General features: G+C 35.8%; 1 protein-coding gene across 1 annotated transcript in view; it reads right to left on the minus strand.

The window, feature by feature from the left end:
- The window catches only part of cdh10a (cadherin 10, type 2a (T2-cadherin)), a 308,396-nt gene extending 305,519 nt beyond the window's left edge, over window positions 1-2,877 (minus strand). Inside the window, exon 1 of the mRNA XM_039754910.1 lies at window positions 2,636-2,877. The gene's annotated coding sequence lies outside the window, so the exon portion shown is untranslated. The remainder of the gene's footprint in view (window positions 1-2,635) is intronic.
- Between the last annotated feature and the right edge of the window lie 23,627 nt (window positions 2,878-26,504).

The raw sequence follows: 26,504 nt of genomic DNA on the forward strand, positions 1-26,504 counted from the left end.
TGAAACACATTTCTAATTTTTCAATGTCTTTTTAGCAGAAAGACACACAAGTTGCTACTGCTTCCATGAAGAGAAGAGCATTCTAATCATTCAGGCTTTTTATTGCAGACTGGAAAGAAACATCTGCTGGTGATAAAATGCGATCCCTGACATAATACAGACCTTTGCAGTTCATAAATTCATATCTGAAATAATCATTCAAGGGATATCAGTGGCAACATTGCATTTCACTCCCAGCTGAACAACCAAGTGAACAGAGAATGAAATCTTATAAAAGTATATGTGACACTAGATGGAGCTATGTGTCCATCTACCTGTAGAAACCTCTATCATTTCTCCGTTTTACTGTAGATGCCTATAAAATGTGAGAGCAAAGCATTTGTAAGATTTGTACTTGAAAAGACATACAGTCTAAATAAGTATTTAACCTACTCAAATATTTAAAACACTGTTAAATTTCATAAGAGATATCTGTAAATGGCACAAATAAAAATTACATCTTAATTCATAATAATAGTCATGTTTTTAATGTTTGCTGCATACTTTATTTCATTTCATAAGGAATTGTTAACTATGAGTTGTATAAAACTTATTATAGGAAAAATTACCACACAAAAAAAAAACAACAAAACACAGCACAGATCCCTTTCTTACATGTTTCTCTCTTAATTTTTAACTTTATAAAATCAAATCACTTTCCTCACAGTGGAACAGAAATTATTTGAAAACAAACAGATTAAAAAAAATAAACAATGAAAGTTGATTTTAAAGTTCCTTTTGGACAGGGATAAAAGACAACCCAAATAACCCTGATTTTCTGTTTACTGCTTCAGGTAGTAAACATTTACATTTACCATATATATATATATGACATTGCAAATGAGTAAAACAACTGAAAATCTGTTTCTTCCTTTTTTGATTAAAAAAGGATTTATTTAACACTTGGCTGCCTTATGGCTCTTAGGGCATGAAAATTGTCACTGTGTCATCAATCACAGCATCTGCTGGTTAGGCATACAGAACATGATTACACTTGAAACTGGATGGGAAAAGCTGTAGAAACCTGTACTCAACTGTTGTTATTCTGGGTTACCAGAACCATCTGTACTTCCCCTTTATAATGAATGTAACACTTTTTAAAAAAGGGGATACTATAATCCCCATACCCCCTAAGTACATAGATATAAGTAAGTATAAGATATTATGTACAAAAGAAAAAAAGCTAATTGGTAACAATACCTTTAGCTGCAAAGAAAGCACAATTGCAGCCACCGTTATTTATTTAATGTTAATTATGTATTACTGAGAAAATTATTCTTCTCTTCTAAGATGTTCTACATGCTTTTTGTGATAAATAAGATAATGTCAAAAAAATAATTTTTATGAGTGGTATGCATAGTCTTGGAAAGTTTACTGTAATAAGTAGAGAAAAAATAGCTGCAAAATATCTGACTAAGCTGCTGATACAGCTCTCACAGACTGCATGCACCTCTCAGGACTGGATGCTGTTGCAGCACTATTATCTGTTTTAAGCCTATTTGATCATTTAGGTGAAAAAAAAAACATGAAAAAAGCACCTCGGGGACATGCAGAGATTACAAAAGGAGATGCTTTGCATTATTCAGTAAGTGATTCGTTTTATTATATGAAACAGGCTTCTCCTCAAATGATATCTATTTCTATTGTTTTGTCAAAATATAAGTTTTCATTTATCCAATTCAAAGCATTATACAAATGTTATAATATACACTTATGTATTCCAGATTTTTATAATATGTCTAAGAGAAATGGTAAACCAAAACAAGAATCATACGCTGGGCACCTGAGTTGCCCCATTGTCAGATTCTTCCTTCTTCCAGATAATGAAGAAAAAATATACCTTCAGCTTTTGAGGCAGGGCAAGTATATGTGAGCGTGTAATGCAGCATAAACAGAGTACAGAACATGCATGAGTGTTAATCATTTTCTTGGAAAGATGCAAAAACAGTCCAACTGGAGGTATGAGTTTTGTAGACTTCAGCTTCTCCCATTGTAATATCTATAATGCAAATCTTATTATCATGTCTTAAAATCTCTGAGGTGACTGTTTCTCTCTCTCTCTGTCTCTGTCTCTCTTTTTCTTTTATTTTTCACCCGGGGCCCTAACCCGGTAAGCTATTATGCCGGCAGATGAGTTTGAGCAGAACTGTTACTGCCACTACTTTCTGTCATCCTCTGTGACTCTTGTTTTCAAATTCCTTTTGAACTTGGTGCACTAACTCCGCATGAAATATGGATTTTATTGCAGCAGTGCCGTCTCTTTCACTGATTTCTGCTTAAAATATTCTGAAGCTTATGATTATTTCTGATTCCTACAATTGAAGACTAAGGAGAGAGAATTTCCTAGGTAAATATTTAGGGTGATACAGGGAGGAAAGCACATGTTTTTATTTATTTTTGTTTTGCTCCACAAAAGTAGAAGGTTATCCAATCTCCTAGAGAATTCATTAATACCAATTTGTGGATAGTTTGCAATCCTGCCACTCTTTAATATGCATTACTATGTCGAGCGCAGCTAAGCTTGTGCCATACTGCTAACAGAATCCCAGACATACAAGTGCAAACAGCATACAAGAATAAATTCAGGACAGCTTACCTTTGAAGAAGGATTACTGCACTCGTGTTCTCATATTCGGCTGAAACAGTGCCTTGGCGTGGAGTGCTTCTCTGTACCCTTTCCAGCTGCTGTTAGATTCCAAGACTGACTACACTTGAATCTAACTCCAGCTGCCTCTCTCTGCATCACTTTTAGCTCTGGAAGGCAGCGAGCTGAAGCAGAGGGGGATCTGCTCCTGATTGGCTGCCATTCAGAGTCCCTGACTAATATAAAACCTCCCTCTCAGAGAGTGCTGCTGATGGAGCTGCAGACTTGAAGATGAGGAGGTTAAATGTGGCGGGAAGGTTGGATATACACCTGGATGATAGAGATTTCCATGTGAATACAAAGGCAATGTAAAGAGAGGAGGGCTTAGCTATAAATCAGCTTGCTGGTTTTTGATGACTAAAGCAGTCACCCCAATCTAATCTGTGTTCTCTGATAATAAAACTGCAAAGACATGCCCACTACTTGTAAATCATTTTTATATGAGATATTCTTTCCTTATGCCATGAGCAATGACTGGGAAACAGCCTTGTACTCTGTGATGATGCAGTCATTAACTTTATTCACTGCAAACAATGAACTTATTTGCTCAGTTAGTGGAAGCAACCCTTCCTTTTTGTTGTTACTCATTATTTTCTTAACAGACAGAACCTCATATTGTATCACAAATATGAATGGGATACACTTGAAAAGGCCCTGCAGCAGTGGCCTTATTGGCTAAGTAAATTGCACAGCTTCAGTATCCCTGCATTCATTGCACTCATTAAAAACTGTATTTTTAAAAGTAGCATTTATTAAGACCAATAATTTTTTGGATGACCAGCTACTTGGAATTTTTCATTCTACTAAGCAAGCTGGGCATTATTAAGGCTATTCTATATTCATATCTATTTTCTGAATCTACTTTATTTATTACTGGATTGCACAGAGCCAAAATCTATCCCAGGAGCCCTGGGTGGGTGGCTAGTTTAATAAAGAGCACAGTTGCCTGTCCCCATACCCACTTGCAGCAGTCTAATTTAGAGTCGCCAATCAACCTAACCTTTGAAAAGAGATGGCAGCTCTCAGAGAAAACCTAAATTCCATATAGGCATTGACCCATCTCAGAATCAAAGCCAGTGCCTTTCATCTGTGAAGCAGCCATGCTAAACCCTGCCACATGTGTTCTATAGTTTAGATGTTCAAATGCAATATGCATTAAGATATAAATAAAAATATTATTTTCTTCTCAAGAACATAAAAGTAGCAAATTATGTTATATAAAAAGTCAGTATAAGACTAAGCACACATGTGAAAAAAGGGAGATTTTTAGAAAATCACACCTATATTTTCTTTTCACTGTTTTTAATAGTAAAGGATAAAACAAATTGCGCGCTTTAACAAATGCTCAAGGTTGCTCAAATTGTTGAAGAAAACCTCTTTTAAAACCTTAATGAATAGCAACTATGAAGTAAGCCTTGCAGGCATCTAATCTGTGATAGTGCTGAATGCACCAAGGTTTCAGATTTGACTGGCATTATCATCTGCTTCTTCCTTCTTTTTTGAAATACACTGATGAAGTCACTGAACCTTGCCACAATGATGCAATTTCAGAAGCTATAAATTGGAATGGTTGGGAGTTATTCAGAGAAACTGTCTGTAGTACTTATGCCTTCTTCTCTGTATAATCCTGACCAGAGAAAAAAAAAGGAATACAGTAAACATTAGTAATACAGTAAGTCAGCCTATTGCTCCTGAACTCAGCAAGTGTCTTGCACTGAGTAGCAATAGTAGGTCACTTGCTGTTGGAAGCAATTAACAATGTATACACAGTTCTTTAACAGGGAGGGGGGATAAAAGGCATATCAGCTAGAATCTATAACATTTCCAATACACATCTTCTTGTGGATTTAGCTGTTCAATTTGCTGCTTCAAGTGCAAAGCAGTGAAGCAGAAGGTGGCCAGTATAGATGTATATTATGAGGTCTATGCTTTTTTTTTAATACTGATGTTAAAATTGGTCCACTGATGCACTTGGGACTATTCTTTTCTTAGGAGACCTTAATAGAAGGTGTATTATTGAGAAACATAGGAATAAAACATTAGAGTGTATTGAAATTCCTAAATTTCAATCTGACAGTCCATCTAGCAGATAGCTGAATTATAATATAGTGGCATACTGTATGTATGCAGCTTATTCTAAAAACTACACAACAAAAGGAGTCTGTATAAGCAAAATACCACATATATCCAGGGATTCGTTTTTTTTTTTTTTTTTGTTTTTTTTTGAGTGTGCTGAAATGACATACATAGGGATCAAACATAAAAAAAATCACTCATCAGCATTATCATGCACCTCTGGTAAAGCTGCTCTCTTTATTATCCGACTCCTACTTATTATATTAGAGGGACAGAATCTTGTATTCCTTCCTTGAGGGGCTCAGGTAGGAAACACAGAACTGTACTGAGAATGAAGAAAAGGAAAAATAAAATGTACAAATGTAATGTACTTTGAAAAATTGATGTATTGTACCAACTGTCTGTATTTACACAATGTGGTGAGATCATTTAGACAGATAACAGAATTATGGCCTCTATCTCAAGAATAGAAACAAATTAATCAAAGTAAGTGGAGACAGTCCTGTATAACCAAATGGAAGTACCTAGCTTTGAGTACCACATTAGTGAAGACAGAAGCATCCTTGAAAGGGTTCAAGAAGACCATCATGGAAGATTCCTGAGCTAAAAGGTCACGATTAATAGGGAAAATGAACAGGGCACATTCAGAGAGCAGGTTAAGGTATTTAAACCACTGCAGACTATACTGCCAAAGGCTGTGATGCTACCCTTCATGTTTATCTTTTATATTCTACTTTCTTCTTTTAGAAGGTTGTATGGTATGCTTTTAAAAAAAATGGGTGATTTGTTAACAGAATTTATTAATGAAATGCAATTTTTCCTGAAGTGACAGCTACTTTCTGGTGCTGTGCCATTAAATTAAGCATCCCCAGCCGACTCTAAAATGTAACTGTCATCTATTCAAAATTATTTGTTGTATTTAATATCCTTGCATGGTCTAAAGAAGTATTCCTCTTTGTTAAAGTACAATAAACATGGAAAAGTGTTAAATATTACATTATTGGTATCTTACACGAGGAAAGAGAAATAAAGAAAAAATAACTCTCAACTAATAACAATGATAGAATTTTTTTTGAGCAAATTTATATTTGTAGTTTTTAGCGTGCCTAAATAGTCCTTGAGTACCTTACGTGGATTAGCAGACACTCCTATAAAGTAATTTGGTGATCCAATAAAAAAGAGACAAAGAAGGTTTTAGGACTGACTATACAATGTCAAGTAAAAATTGGCTTTTTCAGCACTCTTTATCATTCCTGGAATACCTAAATAGTCACAACTTTTGGACCTCCTCCTTAGTTATGTGCAAATCTCCAGAAAATGTATCATGAATTGCATGTGAGCTTAAAAAAGGTATGCAGTGCTATCTGTTCATTTTCTGAACCTGTTTAGCTGAATACAGGGATGCAGGAAACCACAGGCTAATACAGCAACATTATGCATCAGGCTGAAGTCAATCTTGGACAGGATGCCAGTTCATCACAGGGTACACAATCCACCATACCCACACTCATTCATACAACGTGACAGTCAGTATTTTTACTAGGGTTGAGCAAGTTAACGTGCTATTATCAAGTTGACACATTGATTAATCAACGCCAACAATTATTTTATCAAGCATTAAAGCAGTTTTTGTTATTATTACTATTATTTTGAAAGCCTCAGTCTTGCTAGCGATCGATAGAGATTAGTGATCTTTCTGTTACAGCACTTTTCAATACAATTTGTTCTCAATTCCCTACATATGCATGAGTAGCGAAGAGCAAACAGCTTCTAAAGTGGCAGGTGGAGAGATACCAAAGTGAATGCTCAAAGCAAAATAATCCGACTTTTCTCGTACTCTGATTTGTCACACTCTGATTTTGATGCAAGTGATCTGGAGATGTAGAACAAAACCAAAATTGAGGTGCCGGCATAAGCTGATTGGTCTTCAGCTGATCGTGGTGTTGAACACGTTCATGTAGCTGATGCACCTATGGCAACGTGGGAGGACAGACACTTAAGGAGGCAGGAGGTACAAACCATATTGCATCTCACTGCAACTGCCACCCCCGCACACCTTCCTCACAAAGACAGCCAGCCCACCATGCATTCCTGCTGGCTGTTGAGCTGCTCCCCGCACAACCGCTGCTGCCACAAACTGCAAACAGGCACCAACAGCAGGCACAACAGGCAGCAACATACTTTTTATGTTGATTTATGTGTGAAACTATTGCTCTGTGCACTTTTCAGTAAACTGAGTTTTTTGGAACAAATATTAGCCCTCAAAGAGTTGCTATTGAACATAGACTGTTTATGCTGCTCCCTGATAAAAGAAAATGTTTCTGCTGATATCTGTTCAGATAAAAAAGAAAATAGATTTAGAAATGTTAACTTGCTGTTGCTCGGAAGGTGCCTGTTATAATGTTGTGATCATAGCTCTGGACTCTGAGGGTAGCTTGTTTTTTCTATAACAAACTATATAAAATGTTAATGCCCTGGCAGTGGCAAATAGCTTTCTTTGGTTTTATATTTGATTTGATTACATTAATGTTTAAGTTGAGATTTACAAGAAATATTTTAACTGCTATTATGTAAAAAGCACCTTATTTATTTAAAGTGTTTGCAAACCAAATACATGCAATACACTACTTTTGAGTTCATTATTGAATTTTGCACATAACAATGTGATTGTTGTGATTGTCGACAATCATGCGATTAATCACGATTAAAAATTTTATATGCAGCCCAGCACTGATTTTTACAAATTTCATTTGTAGGAGAAAACAAAAAGTTATGCACAGGCAGCAGTACTAACCACTGCATTGCCATGCTACCTTTTATCAACATAACTGTATATATTTCTCTTCAATATGTCTGTGTGATTACATCTCTGCATTTATTATATCAGATGAAAGGTATTACTCGAGAGTGAAAATTAAGGGATTTTTTCATAAAGATTATAACAGGAAAGCTTCAAAGCAGAAACACTGATGTCAAGGAATACCTTATTGTACCTGAGAAATTGTGAAAGCAAAAAATTAAAGATCTTATTACCTCTGATTTTTTTTCCATAGATAGTTTTTTTAAACTTTTTCCACACAGACTTTAAAGGTAGGCTAACAAAATTTCTTAAGAATACTAAACAGACTGTATCTGCCTGTCTGTGTAACCTTCTAATTTAAATACTGTATAAATCATTTTATACATGGCTGTGGGGTGTCTCAAAATGAATGAAGGCAGGGGTCCAAGTTCAAACTTAAAATAATGACAGCAATGTGTACTCCTACACTAGAAAAAGAAGACCAGCGCATGCACAAGAAGCTGATTCATAAAGACATCCAGGGAGCCAAATGTATTTATTTAATTTTGTTTTCTCAATCATTTTTGTGGAATGTACACTGTTTGTAACACTACTAAGTGATAGTAGAACACCGGCACTTAGTGGATAAATTAGCCAATATAATTAGTGGCTCAAAAGAATTGAATATTCACTGGCCATAAATATAAAATAGAGAAGTGTTTAGTAGTCAAGCATCAATTATTACTCCTTGCCATGTATTATCTGTAACTCATTACTCATTGCTCATCACTATTCATCACTTCTTTCTCATTCCTCTTCACTTCTCACCCATCATGTCTCAATCATCACCCAGCATACATACAGTAATTTCTCACTTGTTGCTCATCAAATTTCACTTGTCACTACTCACTTGCTGCTCATCATGCATCACTCATCATTATTCACTAGTCAGTCATTGCACATCAGACGTTATGTAGCACTGCTCACTTGTTGTTCACTTGTTTTCTAAACACACCAATATTAATTTTTAACTTTCTATATATTTGTTTAAGAAATAAAACATAGTAACTAAACACACCCCAATGCATTTAAAATAGCAAGTACAAAATATATGTTTGCAAGGCACTCAACACTCAACCTACATCAAGTAAAGAAAGTTACATACTAACACAGCCCTGTCTAAAATGGCTCATTACATAGGATATAAAGGACGAGCACAGGCTTGAGTGTGATCACTTTACAACTGCATTACTGTGGTTTTTCCTGATTTGGAAAACTTTCAGAACAGATCCTAATAAACAGATTTTCGAATTTAAGAGAATATACAATTTTGCTTTCGAACTGTGCTATAAAAAGTGAATTGGAATTCTTCAAGTTAAGCAAATTAGCCTTTATGTAAGTATTGTGGTATAAGATATTACAGTCAACGTCTCATAGCACTTTTATAATATGTGGTATTACTTCAACTATTGTTGTTATGAGTTATTTTAAATTCACTTCAATCTGTGATATATATATAAATGCCAAAAATGGTATGGTTGTAGAACATTCCTAAAACATGTGGCTTACCAAGATAGGTGCTTCATTACATCGCTCACGAATTGGATATCACCATAACATTTTAGACTATTTTAAACAAGATATATACGAACAATGAACAATTTTTAGTTTAATTATGGCTTGCTTAGTACATATTGTACTAGAGTGTGTTTTATAAATGTCTAAATTCCATTCAATTTTTTTAAAAGGTATTCACAATCAAGTAGTGAAAGTGATGATGGAGTGTTTAGATGTAAGTAAATGAGCTGCATATTTATTTATTTCAATATCAATCAAACATTTTTTAAACAAATATGGTACAATAGCTGTACATTGCCCAGGGTAGCTTCAAGTAGTATTGTCATTAAAGCTGTAAATTGTCCAGGAGTGAAAGTACTACGACTTTATAGGTTTTCCTGTTTTAATCTTTCCCATTAATTGCTTTAATGTAGCCATTTTCTGAATCATATTTTTTTTCTTTTTGCCAGTAATGCCAGAAGCTGCTGTAGTTAATATCTAGTATGCCTGCTGACCACATTCATTTAAAAGGAAGTATTTAATTTGTATTCAAATAAACCAACAATATTTTATTTACACCTGATTTACCCACATTCTACCCCCTGCATTCCTGGCCATTGCTGAATCCACTTTGTGTTTTTTTTTAAATAAACATCTGAAAACTAGAAGCATGAGATAAGTGATAAATAAAGTGTAAGGGCTGTTTTAGGATGAGTTACAAATGAGCAGTGAGTGGCAAATGATACATGATGAGTGTTAAGTGTAGAGTGGTTAGTTATTATAGATGTGCGATCAGGATGAGTGAAAAGTGATGATTGACAAGAGAATAGTGTTATTTGATAAATGACGAGCAAGAAATGATAAATGAGAACTGATGAACAACAATTGACTTGTGAAAAAAGTAATTGATGATGGGAAAAGTAAACGGTAAGAGGGCCCAGCCATACTACCTGATAGATAAGGAAAAAAACTTGTTTAAGGTCCCAAGACAGCCATAGATTGTTATGTTTTCAGGTCCCGTTTGGTCACTATACATATATGATATGGAATATGGAAGAAGAGAAGAATACGCATTTAGAAAACAATAAAGGAAAGGCTTTGCAGTGTTTGAAATCGTCATGTCCTATGTATTTAAATATTTCCACAAAAGTAATACCTCTATGGGTACAAGTGTTTGAGGGAACACACAGGAACGCTTTTCAGTACCAATAAGTGGTACAGAGGACTTAAACAACAGGCAACCAGGAATTTAAAAAGAGATCATTAGAAAGGTTCTGATGAAATATTTTAAAGTCAAAAGACATTCTCGGGGTTGAATCCTAATTAACCCTCTGAATGAGATCTCATATATCCAGCTGGCATATACTGTAGATGTAGTGCCTAGACCCTTGATAGAGAAAGTGAGGATAAGGGGATAGAGAGAGTATCTATTATACTTATTGTATACTTTAGTGAGGAGAAGCCATTCCTTCTGATAGTCATTGACAACTATGGGTAGGCATTACCTGTTGAGCAGATTGGTTTTGCTTTTGTACTTGGTCTTTCCCTTTTCTTTATTCATTCTCTGTGTGTTTTTGGTAAATAAACCATTATTTTGATAAATATTTTGCAATATGAACACTTTATTAAGTAGTTAAAGTGGCACATAGGGATGTTACCTGTTATAGACTGAGTAACAGGGTGACAGATCGGGGTTTATAATGCAGGGGGTCGGAAACTTGGCTTGGTAAGGATTATATAACTTGTTTGTTGAATGTAAGTTATAATAATCTGCTTTTCTGGGTATCTGTGGTTAGGTTTCTACCAAGTGTAATAATGTAGATGGATTTTCCATATGTATTTTTTAGCATTCGTTTATTTATGGAACACCATACAACAACACATCATCCTCACATAATTTCCTGTTCTATACATAAAATGACAGTTATCAGAGTTCAGCCATCCAAGTTTTAAGATCCAAATTAAAACACACACACATGTAAGTATTTAATAACTTATACTTATAACATTAGTTTTAGTGGTGACGTATGATTTTTGCTTACCGTGTTTTGCTTTAGTGGCATGCTTATGTCCTCCCTTTATTAACCTTTGTTTGCTCTTTAACAATTCTTTTCTCTCAAACTTCTTGTCTTTTGATTATGAAGTAATTTTCCAGATTTTTAAATCATTTAAAATAATGCTATTTTTTCTTTTTCAATTTTCTCATCCTACCTCATTATGTTAGTTGGTCGAGGGTTTCATTGACACCAGGATCCATTAGAGGGATTTCTAGACTGGTATCTCTGGTCTAACTAGTTCTGAAGAGAGCCAGAAATGACCTTTGGAGGAAAGGAGCTCAACATATGGAAGGAAGAGAGGAAAAGAAGGCAGGCAGTGTGTTGTGGTGGTTAACAATACAATGAGGACTGATCATTTATGTTAGGTAGAATGCCTAGAGGGGGCTGGGCGGTCTTGTGGCCTATGAACCCTTGCAAATTTTATTTTTTCTCCAGCCGTCTGGAGTTGTTTTTTTTTTCTGTCCTCCCTGGCCATCGAGCCTTACTTTATTCAAAGTTAATCAGTGTTCTCTTAAATTTAATTCTTACTTTGTCTTTTTTTTTTCTCTCTTTCTTCATCATGTAAAGCACTTTGAGCTACATTACTTGTATGAAAATGTGCTATATCTCTTATATATATTTCTCTTCTGGTTCGTCCTGCTTCCTCACCACCGAAGTGAAAGGTCACGTGGTCAGGCTAGATATAGGGCGGTGACGTTACATCAATGGGGTCATGAAAGAGGAGCGGGGAATGCAGTAGTCCGAAGGAGGAATAGGAATTGAGAAAAGCGGCGTCGGGGTGTATGGGAGACCACAGGCAGCGTAGGAAAGGGTGTGGAAGAGGAGGAATAGGAATCGAGAAATGGCATGTGGGCTGCGTATGGGGGGGACCGGGTTTGTAGAGGAAGTAGGATGAACTAGAAGAAAAATATATATAAGAGACTTTCTCACAGTTTTCTGTTCCTATTCTTACACCGACGTACGCTACAGCGGGCGTCAGCTAGTAAATAAATGTTGTTGTTGTTAATGCTTTCAATTTTAAACTATAAATTTGTCAGTTCAAGCCCTGCTTTTGACACTGTGTGACCATGAACAACACACTTTCACCTGCCTATGTTCCATCTGAAAAAAATTTGTATCTCAAATGTTGTGAGTCACCTTAGATAAAGGATATCTGCCAAATAATTAAACTACAGTAATAAAGAGAAATGCTTAGTGCAGAAAGAAAATAATAATTTTGAATTTAGCAGGATTCTAGTTGCAAAGTAGGAAACAAAAAAAAAGGTCAAAAAGCTTGAACATCACAAAAGAAACCAAAGTACTGAGCCCAATTCATACACCAAAACTTGAAGTAGGAAAACACATGAAAAGTCTTTTTCCTTGAAAGTAACCATTTTCCCTAATGTTACATTTTTGTTTTTACTATAATTTCAGAATCTTGGATGCCAGCAAGAGTGTGTTACCACTATAGCACCTTCTGGGTCGTGAGGTCATGTAATGCTGTTACAATATACAAAATGCATCTCATAATATTTAATTTGCGTGTTTTATTGTACTGTGTTTTTATTTTAGGATTATTTAGATATGGCTCTTAATATGCATATCCAGAGCTCATATGGGAAAAGTGACATTGTGAATTGTGTAATTAAAATGTTCTGTGTTTGGAACAGCATGCAGGTACAAATGAGCTCATTAGATCATAAAAGTAACATAACTAACAGTCAACTAGAACATGGGAACTTATCAGTTGTCCGATTTTTTGACTGATGCAACATCTTACAGTATGTAAAGCAGCCAACAAGTCACTGTTAATTCAAAGGATTTTTAAAAGCATTTTTAGAGAGACATCATAACTGCCAGATAGAAGATAACCCATTCATTTTTTCCCATCTAGAGACCACTTCTGAACTCCCAGGCATACTACTTGGCTTAAAAAAACAAAGACTGCAATAACTAAAGCTACAGCCACCTTTTATGAAGCTTTCTGTGTGATCCTGATTTGAATCATTCAGGTTGTATGTTTTTATATTTAACATTTATGTCTATTTTTTTCTACAAATAAACATAATTAAATGGAGTTTGAATATTTCCTTGCTGAAGTTAGCCTATTGTTTATTGACATTTAGCAATAAGCGATGATTGTTAATAAAATTAATTGTGTTCATTTAGGTTGTTTTGTTTCAGGGGTAGCGAATTAGCCCTTGGCTTCTGTGTAGCAAGGTCAGAGATAGTCAATGGGTCAGGATTAACTGCTCGCAATATACAACTTGGTGTCACTTGAGAGCAACAAGTACCAAAGCAACTTTACAAAATAGCTGTGACTATGGCAACAGAAAATGATGATCAGACATATAAACAAATTTTAAAAATAACAACCAAATAAATAATAATAATACTTCCAAATAATTTAAAAATTAATAAAATCATGTACAAAAACATTCAAAATCATTACAGCTTTGTTGTTTTGGTCTTAGTTTGTACTGTGTGTTCTCCTCTTGATGGGTAACCTTATTTGTAATGCTTTTTGTGCAAAAAAGAACCTACGTTTTTGTATTATGGACTTAAGTCTGGCATTGGGAGAATTCTACAGAACTCTCCCTATTGCTATATAATATATAAGCAGTGAAACTAACAATCCCAGCCATTATCAGAAGTGAAGTATTTATTCAGATACAGACTTGAGCAGCAAAATAATAATTAAAAAACCAGTCCAGATTCCTCACTTCAACAGCAAAATGAACATGAAGATATACATGTTTCCTTTTTACGTTTATCCAGAAAATTTGGGAGTTGATGAAAAAAACAATGATTTCAGTGCTCTCAGTTGGTTGAGAAAAGAATGGAAAACAGAACTGCACAGCAAAACAATGTGATCCTCTCGACAGGCAATCAGATGCCTCTGGAGTTGGCATCTTAGACACTCGTATTGGTAGAAGAGTCTACAACACCGAGGAAAAGAAGTAAATCTGATTTGTATTGAAAACGATACAGGTCCTGTGTAGTGTGACGACCATTTCAAACAAAATGTCTTTTTTTCCCTTCCAGACCGAAGACAATTGCTACTTTGCACTGGAGTGTTAGGGTAAAGGAAAAAAAAGTAGGGTGTTCAAAACATATTTATAAATTTAACATACCTTCAAGTATAATAAAATATAGCTATAGTATAGTTTTTCAAAATAATAAAATGCAATGCACAACAATGTGATAGTAAAATGAATCATCCTCAACAGACTTGGAACTACATACCATCTTGTTTGGGTATAATTATTGCCACCAGTATGTCTGGATGTCATGTTGATGTGGGCAGCAACCACAAAATCTTTGAGCTAATCATGTAAAAATCCCCTGCAGCAGTGCCAGCTACACTGCAGAGGATGTCTCTTCAGCTCCAGACCCATGATTAAAAAAAAAAGAAAATTTCAGAAAGCAGTGTCTCATTGAATTCAAAATTAATGTATTACTTTTTCATTTGTAATTTCACTGCTGGCTACACTCTTGCAGAACAACCTCTAACAACATAGTGCAAGGGTTTATGACTGATCTTAGATGTCCCATTCTATTTACTGTATATATCTTATGGTAATTATTATATATGTATGTATGCTCTAGTATGCTTATTCAATGACATTTTAAAAATGTATTTTAATAAATGAAAAAGGAAAAAAAAATTAAATTTTGAAGTTTTGAAGAGGGCCATAGAAGGTCCATAACCCATCAGCAGGACCAGTATCTGCTCCTTTGGGCAAGGAGGAACAGGATGAGCACTGCCAGAGCCCTACAAAATGACCTCCAGCAGGCCACTGGTGTGAATGTCTCTGACCAAACAACCAGAAAGACTTCATGAGGGTGACCCAAGGGCCCCATGTCCTCTAATTTAAATGCGGAGTTACGCCTCCCACGGACATCGAGCAGAAGTCTATTATAAGTATATGGACGAAAAAATAGGTTCCAGTTATGACCATTATGTGTAGAATTTCGAAATGAAACCTGCCGAACTTTTGTAAGTAAGCTGTAAGGAATGAGCCTGCCAAATTTCAGCCTTCAACCTACACGGGAAGTTGGAGAATTAGTGATGAGTAAGTGAGTGAGTGAGTGAGTGAGTCAGTGAGGGCTTTGGCTTTTATTAGTATAGATATATATAGAGCCATTGTAAAGGATGGCTTGTATAGGCTGGCTTCCCTGTCGGGATTGATTTCAGTTCTGGCCCCATTTCAAGGCTGTCTGCTCCCCCAACCCACTAGATGGCAGCATCCCTTGGCCTTGGTACCCATTCGGACACAGGAATTGTAGTTTGGTAGTGCAACCCTTCTGGGGTCCGCTGGTGCCGCTAGGGTGTGCTACAGGGAGCTACACTCCCCACTATTTGGTACTTCTGTATGGCACAGAAATGCTTCTAGCGGGCATGGCCATGGCACAGGAAGTGCTCCCGGGTGTTCAATAAAAAAAAAAATGGACTGCCTTGTCCAGGTGAGTTGGAGCCAGGAGAGGAGACAGGCAACACTCGCCTGGGAGGAGTAGCAGTGGAGAAGAGTGGAAAAAAGTCTGTATAACTGATGTGTAAAATAAAACGCTTTGGTTTAAACCCGGAACGTGTCTGTACATCCATGTTTGGGATTTGAGGCTCTGTGGCATCCCCCTGTCGAGCACACCATTTTTACAATTTTGTTTTTAATCCGTGCCCCAACAGATTCAATAAGGCTTAGCTCCAACAGAAACTATATGTGAAGTACTTTCTTAACAAGTCTACATTTTTTACATAAATTAACAAATAGAAGATAATCCATGTGCAGATAATTTTAAAGGTACTTACATGACAAATGATGCAAATGATGTGGCGGCCCACCTCCTGATATGATGTAAACTCATCCAACCATAACTTATGGAATCTGCTTAATATATTTCAGGATTGTAGAGGCTGGAGCTCTTTTCAGAAGCATAAGCTACAAGGTAGGAACCAAACCAAGATGGAGTAGAAGTCTATACAAGGCCTTGCAAACACACACACACACACACACAAACACACATTCTCTCAATTTAGAATCAACATAGGAAATCAAATTTTTTCAAAAGTTTTTTTCTTCCTGAAAAAAACAATTGTGATTTTGACTGTATCACATAGGATTTTGGAGAAACATGAAATTAACCTTTATTGAATTTAGCGTGTTCACTTTCTTGATGATTGTGACCCATTACATGATTTCCAATGAGCTAAAAAAGGTCTGTTGCTGATTTTCATCTGTACTCTGCATCTGATGCTTCTCGTTTCAGTGTCTAACTGCAGTTGTATTTTGCTTGCCCTAATACCTCATTTTTATTGTTGTAATGTACCGGTGTAATGTTCACCATGTTTTCCCTTGACTACACCAAGATTACCAGAAGAAATCATCCAAATGTTAATGAAAAATGCATCTTAAAATGTTACACTTTCAATGGTTTTGTAAACTTTAAGTATATTGTCAACTAATTGGGTGTAGTTTGGTGCTCTGTAGTAGCCAAGAAAATTCTCAACAACAACCTTGCATCTACTCCATGCAGTTTCCTCTGCACCACTAGCAGATCTCCAGTTTTCTTTTTATTGATGACTAGGGGGCTTTGCTCCCTGCTCACTTAGCTCGCCAACCCCCATGTTTGATTTTCTGGATACACACTTGTAAGATTTTTTTTTCTTTGAATTGTTGCTATTTCATTAGTTTCACTTTCATTTCAGAACTTCTGTAAAAACAAAATTTGGAATCTTTTGTGTCCCAATTTGCTGAATTTTTTAAATGAGGTCTGTGAGACTTGTGTTTAATGACTTTTGTACTATAATGTAGGAAAGGTTTCCCTGTTTGGAATTTCAGCACAGACAAAATGATCCACATCATCAGCAGTTAATAATTGTTTTTGCAAAGTAACCAATAAATGCATGTGAGTTAAATCCCGTTTTTGAAATTCTCTGACTTAAACTAATTTCCTTTTGTTTGCGTCAATGTGATCTGTGCTATATTTTTTTTTTTTGATACTGTAGCGACTGACGTAATAAAGTGTCACAAAAGTTCTACTTTAACAATCGCCGACTGCGTAACCCCAAACACAACTTTCTAGCACCCTCTCCAACCCCTCCTCCCATGGATCTCGCCTCCCCTTTACCGCATCAATCAGCACCCAGCTATCAATATGTCGTGGTGTACTCTGCCCTCCCTTGAACAGACCTAACAGTCACTTAAAACAAAAAAGGCTTCAGGTTGGCTAGGACGCTAAAATACTTTCGACTGTACCTGCTTTCATATTCTGTACCTTTCTCTGCATATGTATCTCTTTTCTCCGCGCTGCTCTTTCTTCTTTGCTAAGAGCACAGGCTCTGTGTGTGCCACATGACTTTACATGATTGAATGTTTTGCTGGCTGTCCGAGCTCTTAATTGATAAGAAGGGCGTGTCTTGCAAGACTGTTATGTTCCACGTCCCCACGAGACTGCCCTGGGACAATCTCTTGGCACCAAGTCTCATGTTTACGGTCCCCGCGAGACGCTTCGTGGCCTGTCTTTGTTGTCGAGTGGGTTTTAAAAATGTCTTTTGAAAACTTCTAAGAAGATCATGCCGCATCGCCTGGCTTTTACATTCCAGGATTTTTTTTTATATATAGAGAGAAGTGTCCGATTTGTGGAGCAAGGCAAATGCCTTCCTCAATCTTAACATCAGTTATTTGTGGAAACATTAGGCTGAAATATCAAATTATCTTTCATCTTCCGAATTTATCACTTTCATAACATTTTTCATCTTGCATATGAAGAGAAAGCAGCAATTATCTCTCTTGGGCTGACAAGTGGTTTATTGGCCCAACTGGAACCAAATGCATTACGAGTGGCCAGTTAATGTGAAAAGACTCTTTGGCACAGCTATCTCATCTGCAAGCTGCATTCCAGGTAGCAATGACAATACTTTTAGATCAACACAGATGTTCCAGTTGGAGTTGTACTGTATGTGTATACTTACAATATGAGAGTAAATCACAAAAAAAGGTGATTGCAACAAAACTGTTTTTTTTTCTGATCAGATACACCCAAAAGAGTTTAGAAAGCAAACTCCCCATTGTCCAGTGTAATATAACTAAAAGTGTTGTCTTTGAGAAGAAATTCAGCATAGTACCCACCTCACAATCATAGAGAACCCATAAACTACATACATACAATATCCAGGCAGAATCTGAATCTAAAACTGTACAACAGTAAGGCAGCAATATTATGTAGTGTTCCTTTAATAAAGCAAAAAGACTCATTTTTCTTTAAACATTTCTACCTAACTTTTCAGTGTTAAATAAAATATATATTCTGGTTGACCATGAGTCTACAGTACATATGAACATATTATGTAATACTTCCCTAAAACTAGTATTCTATCAGCTTCCGTGCTTTACTATATTAATACTGCTAAAAGTCATCAATCATATCTGAATCAAAAATGTTAACGTATATGATACTGTTTGATAGTTATGGGTGCCTTTATTTTCACAGATGTCATTCATAGAATAGATTTAATTGGTTGCAGATGATTTTCTGTAATTAAATATTTTTCAAATGTGGCAATAAACACTCTTAATATCACCTTAGGTAAAGATTCCATCTATAGAATGAAACAAAAGTTTAGTTTTTTTTTTTTGAGAAATGGATAGATTTTGAGAACTACAAATTATAATATCATCAGCTTTCTTTCTGTAACTAACTAACTTACATTTTGTCACCACATTAATAATATTCTACCATTTTCAAAAGTGACTGTAGTGTACTTTTATGGAGTCTTTTCATTTCTTCTTGAATGCAATTTGTGAAGGGGTATGAACTGCTGAGGAATTATTACTGAGCTATTTTAATCTTAAGATTTGACAAATTTCACACTAATGACATTCGCACTGACAGTTTGATTCAGGCTACTGCAACTCCTGAAATAGAATGCCTTACTTTGTTATTTGACCTTGGAGACTGGGGTCATTCAAAGAAACATACAATCCTAATGATACTGTTGTGCATTTCTGAGTGAGTGCACAAAGCATTTAATACAAAAATTATTAATATTAGGAAACAGACTTCACCATAAAAAATCTGAGCAGCATAATATTAATACACAAATGAAGTTTGTGGTGAAGTTGACTGTAGGTTTTATGATTAGATCAAATTTAATTATTCTACCCTACCTAATGCATGGGTACCTATTGTACTGTAGAAAGTCCACTGTGCAGTACAAGTATGAGAACAGGCAGGGATTCTATTTTACCCAGGTATGTTTTTTCCAAAACAATATAAATATTTGATAGTGGCAGATAATATATCTTTGGCAAAAGTTTTCTTGAAGTCAAAAAGTAAAATTGTCTCATGTCCAACAATTTATTAAACTGTAAGCTATTTGGATTCAGGATGGGTGTGCTGATGAGTACAGAAATGTTTCCTCACAGAAAATTATGTGTTATGGCGCTTATAACCATTTTCCTGATTTAGAGATATCAAATTCAGCCATACAAAGATCACTACTATGCCTGTTGCTCTTTTTAATTTAAGAGTCCAATATATCTGTCACTCTGACAATATAAATGATAGCCTTTAGTTTATGTACTATGATCCAAGTTTAGTAACTTTTGTGTGTCAGCTCCCTGTTAGATTTCATTTAATACATTGCTGAATGTTAATAGTGCAAGTGTGTCATGATACCTACAATTTCAGTTTCCAAACCTCTAATCCCTGTCTTGCTCAGGTATCACTTTTGCTTGCAAATTCCTATACTGTCACTCTTTATGTCTTAGTATTCCCATATTATAAAAAGAAAAAAATACCCGAAGGTGTCCAATTATCCATCAACTGGAAGCTCAGCTGAGTCAGACGAAAAATTGATTCATGTGCTCCAGGTCTAAGTAACTCAGAAGTATTTTTACTTGCAACTGCATGAAAAAAGAAACAATCTTGCAAAGAAGTCATGAGCAAGAAATCTAGTTTTTCTTTTTTTTGCGTTGGTCTACAGATATTATTTCATTTAAAAGAAAAAAGTCCTTCAAGTAAAGAAATGAACTATAAATCATTTTTCATTTCATATTGTAACTTGTATAAATAATTTCTTTGCATAATGTTTGTGGCAGTACTCACATTAAACATATTGTTTAAATTTAAATAGGTCATTAGACATGAAAATAAACATGTCCTTATGCCGATAAAAAACAAACAGTTCTCTGTAGTAAAATAAAATCCGAATTTGATTGTTAAGCTGTTTTTGCCTTCTTTACATTTCACTTTATTAAATTTTATACTTAGCATACTGCTCCTGACTGCAGTCATTTTGCATAGAGCATAAAACTAAAAAGCAGGCATTACAACTACATGACTGACACAAGAATATAATACAAATTCACTTGATCTTTTACCCATTTTATCAGCATATTTATCCAGTTGGACTGCTAAATTATTGCAGCTTTTTTTTAAGAGCCATTGTGGTGTAGAAGCTGGTGCTGCTGCTAATTAAACTGAAGTCTTGGATTTGAATTCTCCGCCTATTCACTAGCTATATGGAGTTTGCATGCACTCCCTGTGTCTGTGTGGCTTTTTCTCCAGACATGACTGTCTTTTCATATTCTCAAAACATGCAGGTTAGACAGACTAGAGATTATAACTTGGTTCCATGTAAGTGTGTGGAATAAAAGTAGACGAAACTGAGAATACAAACTGAACCAATTGTGAAAGCCAGAAATACAAAATGAGAATCAAAGTCAGGATCACATTGCAAAGGCTCTCACACTAGTTTATCTTAATTGTCCCCATCTAACTCGGTAGCGTATTTTTACTTGTAGATCCATACAATTTGATGCTGTATGTTGCAATTTATATTGATAGGACATGATGTTATGGGTGATATTCAAGCCATGTGGCTGGCAGTGGGTATACCAATCATAAATAACATGGCCACATCCATGCAAAGTTAATCATCAAATAGCAGTGAAAAAGGATAAGAACAAAATACAAAATGACATTTCCTGAAAAAGTAACAATTATAAAGTACAAAAACAATTTTTTTTTTAAGAATAAAGACATACAAAATTTGACATGTGAGAAGAGATTATTCAGTCCATCATGCCTCTTTGTTTAGTTAATAACTATGCTGTCAAAATATCTCATCCAGATTCTTCATAAAGGTTATCAAGCTTTTTGCTTCAACTACATACCTCGGTAGTTTGTTCGAAATTCCCACAATTCTTTGCATAAAGAAGTGCTTCCTGCATTCAGTCCTAAATGCACTTCCACTTAATTTCTGGCAGTGTCCTTGAGTTGTGTTTGACCCTTAATGTGAATTCTGCTGGATCTACTTTTATCAATGCCTTTGAGAACTCTGAAGATCAGGAATTGGTCTCCACACAGACTCCTCTGCTTGAGACTAAACAGTTTTAATTCTCTGAGTCTTTTGGATAGAACATGTCCCTAAGTCCTGAGATACACTTGGTTGCTCTCCTTTGCCAAGCCTCAAGTGCTGCTATATCTTTCTTCTAGCATTGTGACAGGAATTGCACACAATATCCCACATGCGGTCTCACTTGTGCATTATATGGTCTAAGAATAATGCCCCTCGATTTATATTCAACAGTTTTTACTATCTTGCCTAACATTGTATTTGCCTTTTTAATAGCTTCTGCCTATTGCTTAGATGATGAAAATGTTGTCATTTTGCCGGTGTATAGCACTTTGCACTTTCAAACATTAAACTTAATTTTCCAAGTGTTCATCCAGTTCTGAACCTTGGTCAAGTATTTTGGAATTGTTTTTGCTGACTCCTCTGTGTTTGCCATTCCTCCAATTTAGTATCATTGCAAATTTCACATGTTTACTAACAATAGTAAATTCTATATTATTAATTTAAATCAGAAAAAATAACAACCACTGAGGGACTGTACTGATTAGCTCTGCTGACCTGTGAAACATTTTCCTCTTATTTGTATTATTTGTTTCCTGTCAGTTAACCAACTTGAGATCCAGTTTTGTAGGTTACCTCACATGCCTGCAGTTTCTACTTTCTGAATTAATCTTTGGTGTAGAACCATATTTAATGCAACTTGATAGTCTAAGTAAATTATATCATATGTTGTATGCTTTGCATTTGTCAACAACTGCAGTCACCTGCTCAAAAAAATCAAACTAAAAGATGCAAGCTGGCTGTTACTTAGCATATTATTTTCATATAAGTACTTTTCTAATTGATTTCTTATTATAGTTTCAATAATTTTACATGGTGCAGAACTAAGACCTATTGGTCTGTAATTTCTAGGATTCATTTTTTCTCCCTTTTTGAAGACTGGAGTCACATTTGCAACTTTCCAGTCCTTGTTTTTTTCCCTTTTCTCAAATGACTGCTAAAATATGCCTAATAAGGGATTATAAATAATGTCTTTCAGTTTTTCTCAATGCAATTGGTAAATTTCCATTAGATCTAGGAGTTTTATTTGTCTTTAATACATCAAGGGTTTGAAGCATATCTGATTCTTCTGTTTTAAAATCTATGAACTCAAGAGATTGTTTTACTTCTGCATGGGCCATCCTATTTGTTTCTTCCTTTACAAACACTTGGGTGAAATATTTGTTCAATTCATTTGCTATTTCCTTCTCATTTTCAATGATTTCTCCGTTTGTGTCCCTGAAGTTTCTTAAGTTCTTTTTTATTTATGTTTTTTCAGTTTGTTTTTTTTAATTTTGAATGCATATTGAGTTCTCTTGCTGTCGTGTCCAGTATTCCTATAAGTCTGAAAGCTTCTGCTGTTTTTTAATTTTCTTGTACATTAATCTATTCAGTTTTCCTTTTTAAATAATTCCATTATTTATCCATTTCAGCCTTTTTTAGTCTTTTTGTTTTATTGGTTTTAGGAATTTACTTATTTTGACTCTGAAGTGACATCATCTGTCATTTACAGTTGCTGAGTTTTGACTTTCCCATTACATGTTTTCTAGATTTCCATAAAGTCTGCTTTTCTCAAATTATAAGTCTTCATTGTGGTGTCTTATCGAAGATTATCTCAAATTTTACTATTGAAAGTTAACATCACTCATTCTAGATTAATTTTGTAATCTAGTCATGAAGCACTTATTTCAAAAGTCCCCCATACTGGTTTTTACTCGCTTATGTTGACTTCTTTTTTTCTCTCTCTCCATTTTTGCCATCCCCAACTGTTATGTAATTTCTGCTTTTTGAGATCTTACCATTATTGTGAGCAAGGCTAGATTAAGACCCCCACAGACCCCTGGGTGATTTAATGAAGGAGACTTTTAACAGTTCATTTTTGCACGCAAACACCTGATTGTGTGGTTCTTCACACTCTTGATTTTGGCACTTGAACACTCCATTGTTTCATTGCGTGGGGCAGGGAAGAGCTCCATCTTGTTGATTTCTGTTTGTTGACACTTGGTCATTTCATTGAGCTGTGTTTCCTTGGTGATTTCAGCATGCAGGCTCTCAAACATTTCATCAAGAGGGGAGGGGTAAGATGAAAAGGCCCTTTGCTATCAAGGGCCACTGGTAGATCCATCTCTGAGTGTAAGGCCCAAATGCCATCAGAGAGTGTTTAGAAAACAATTGATAGTACAATCTCTAGAATCCATTTTTTTATTACCATATATCATAACAAATCTATTAGGCAATTTTGCATTTAGTTTATAATTTGGGAGACAATCATGTAATTATTTGGATGCACATATGAATGGAAAAGCGGGATGTGGGTGTTTTTAATTGCTGCAATGGGATATCACAGTGAAACTAAGGTAACTGATTATGGTCTTAGTTTTGGCTATTACTGGGCAAAAAAGCCTGCTATGTAGAGTGAAACGGCTGCCCTCAGTCTCTCAACTTTTTTTTTGGTATGCAAATAGTAGGAACTTTGCTGATATGCTGAACATCTGAACATAACCTTGCTGTTTACACCTCATTGTTAACTGACAGGTTATTAAGGAAAGCAAAGTGAACTAAAATGACATGAAAGCTGTGACTGCATCAGGCATATCTGGGAGTTTAATTTCAGAATGAAATGCACCCTTATATTAAACTAGCAAAATACCCGCGCTTCGCAGCGGAGAAGTAGTGTGTTAAAGAAGTAATAAAAAAGAAAAGGAAACATTTTGAAAATAACGTAACATGATTGTCAATGTAATTGTTTTATCACTATTATGAGTGTTGCTGTCATATATATATATATATACACACACACACACACACATAAACATATATATACATATACACATATACATACATATGTACGTATATACATATACACATATTTATATACACATACATATATATATATACACATACATCCACATATACATATATATATATATATATATACACACATACATTTACACAGCATATACAGTATATACACACATATATAACAGCTCCTCAATGATATACGATCTGCTTCCCGCGCGGTGCTTCGCACACTCTAACAGCCAGTATTGATTTTTGATTTTTGCTTTTCTCTGTCTCTCTCACTCTCTCTGAAATTCTCTGCTCCTGACGGAGGGGGTGTGAGCAGAGGGGCTGTTTGCTTAGAAGATACGGACGCTCCTCTCAAAAATGCTGAAAGACTACCTTCACATTGATCCCTTCATTACGGCCGCTTTATCACATTGCTTCGCATACTTAAAAACCCAACAGCTCTATTGATTTTTGATTGTTTACTTTTCTCTCTCTGTGTCTCTCTCGCACACTCCTTTGAAGAGGAAGATATGTTTGCATTCTTTTAATTGTGAGAAAGAACTGTCATCTATGTCTTGTCATGGAGCACAGTTTAAACTTTTGACTAAAGGGTGTTATTTCATGTCTATATGGCTCTAATAATGTTAAAAAACGTATTTAGAAGGTCGTAAACAGGTTTTCTATGCTCAATCTGTGAAAATATTAGATTTATAAATAAAGAATCCTACTTCGGGGGAATTTATTTATCTGTCTGGAGCAGATTAACCGTGATAAACGAGGGTTTACTGTATAACTGTGTGGAGAATATTTATAAACAGTGTGGGAGAGTTTCTAAGGGCGTAAAATATATAAAAATAACCATACAAACATATGGTTTCTACTTAGCGGATTTTCACCTATCACGGGGGGTTCTGGAACGCAACCTCCGCGATCGAGGAGGGATTACTGTATAACTGAACCAATGTATATATTTACGAACCAATCTTTTTTTCCTGAACAGCCCCTCATAATATATATATATATATATATATAGTAATGAACATAAGTATTTGAACACCCTGCGATTTTGCAAGTTCTCCCACTTAGATATCATGGAGGGGTCTGAAATTCACATTGTAGGTGCATTCCCACTGTAAGAGACAGAATGTAAAAAAAAATTCAGGAAATCACATTGTATGATTTGTACAGAATTTACTTGTATTGCACTGCTGCACATAAGTATTTGAACCCCTGAGAAAATCATTGTTAATATTTGGTACAGAAACCTTTGTTTGCAATTACAGAGGTGAAACGTTTCCCGTAGTTCTTGACCAGGTTTGCACACACTGCAACAGGGATTTTGGCCCACTCCTCCACATAGATCTCCTCTAGATCTGTCAGGTTCTGGGGCTGACGCTGAGCAACATGGAGTTTCAGCTCCCTCCAAAGATTTTCGATTGGATTTAGGTCTGGAGACTGGCTAGGCCACTCCAGAACCTTGATATGCTTCTTACGGAGCCACTCCTTGGTTATCCTGGCTGTGTGCTTCGGGTTATTGTCATGTTGGAAGACCCAGCCACGACCCATCTTCAGTGGTCTGACTGAGGGAAGGAGGTTTTTGCTCAAAATCTCACAATACATGGCCCCATTCATTCTCTCCTTAATACAGTGCAGTCGTCCTGTCCCCTTCGCAGAAAAGCACCCCCAAAGCATGATGTTTCCACCCCCATGCTTCACAGTAGGGATGGTGTTCTTGGGATGCAACTCCTCCTTCTTTTTCCTCCAAACACGGCGAGTGAAGTTTAGACCAAAAAGTTCTATTTTGGTCTCATCTGACCACATGACTTTCTCCCATGCCTCCTCTGGATCATCCAGATGGTCATTGGCAAATTTCAGACGTGCCTGGACATATGATGACTTGAGCAGGGGAACCTTTGAAACTGCGGTCCCAGCTCTCTTCATGTCATTGACCAGCTCCTCCCATGTAGTTCTGGGCTGATTCCTCACCTTTCTTATCATCTGTGATACCCCACGAGGTGAGATCTTGCATGGAGCCCCAGTCCGAGGGAGACTGACAGTCGTCTTTAGCCTCTTCCATTTTCTTACAGTTGCTCCAACAGTTGATCTATTTTCACCAAGCTGCTTGGCAATTGCCCCGTAGCCCTTTCCAGCCTTGTGGAGATCCACAATTTTGTATCTGGTGTC

This window comes from Polypterus senegalus, chromosome 5, assembly GCF_016835505.1.
Source record: "Polypterus senegalus isolate Bchr_013 chromosome 5, ASM1683550v1, whole genome shotgun sequence".
Taxonomy (NCBI): Eukaryota; Metazoa; Chordata; class Cladistia; order Polypteriformes; family Polypteridae; genus Polypterus; species Polypterus senegalus.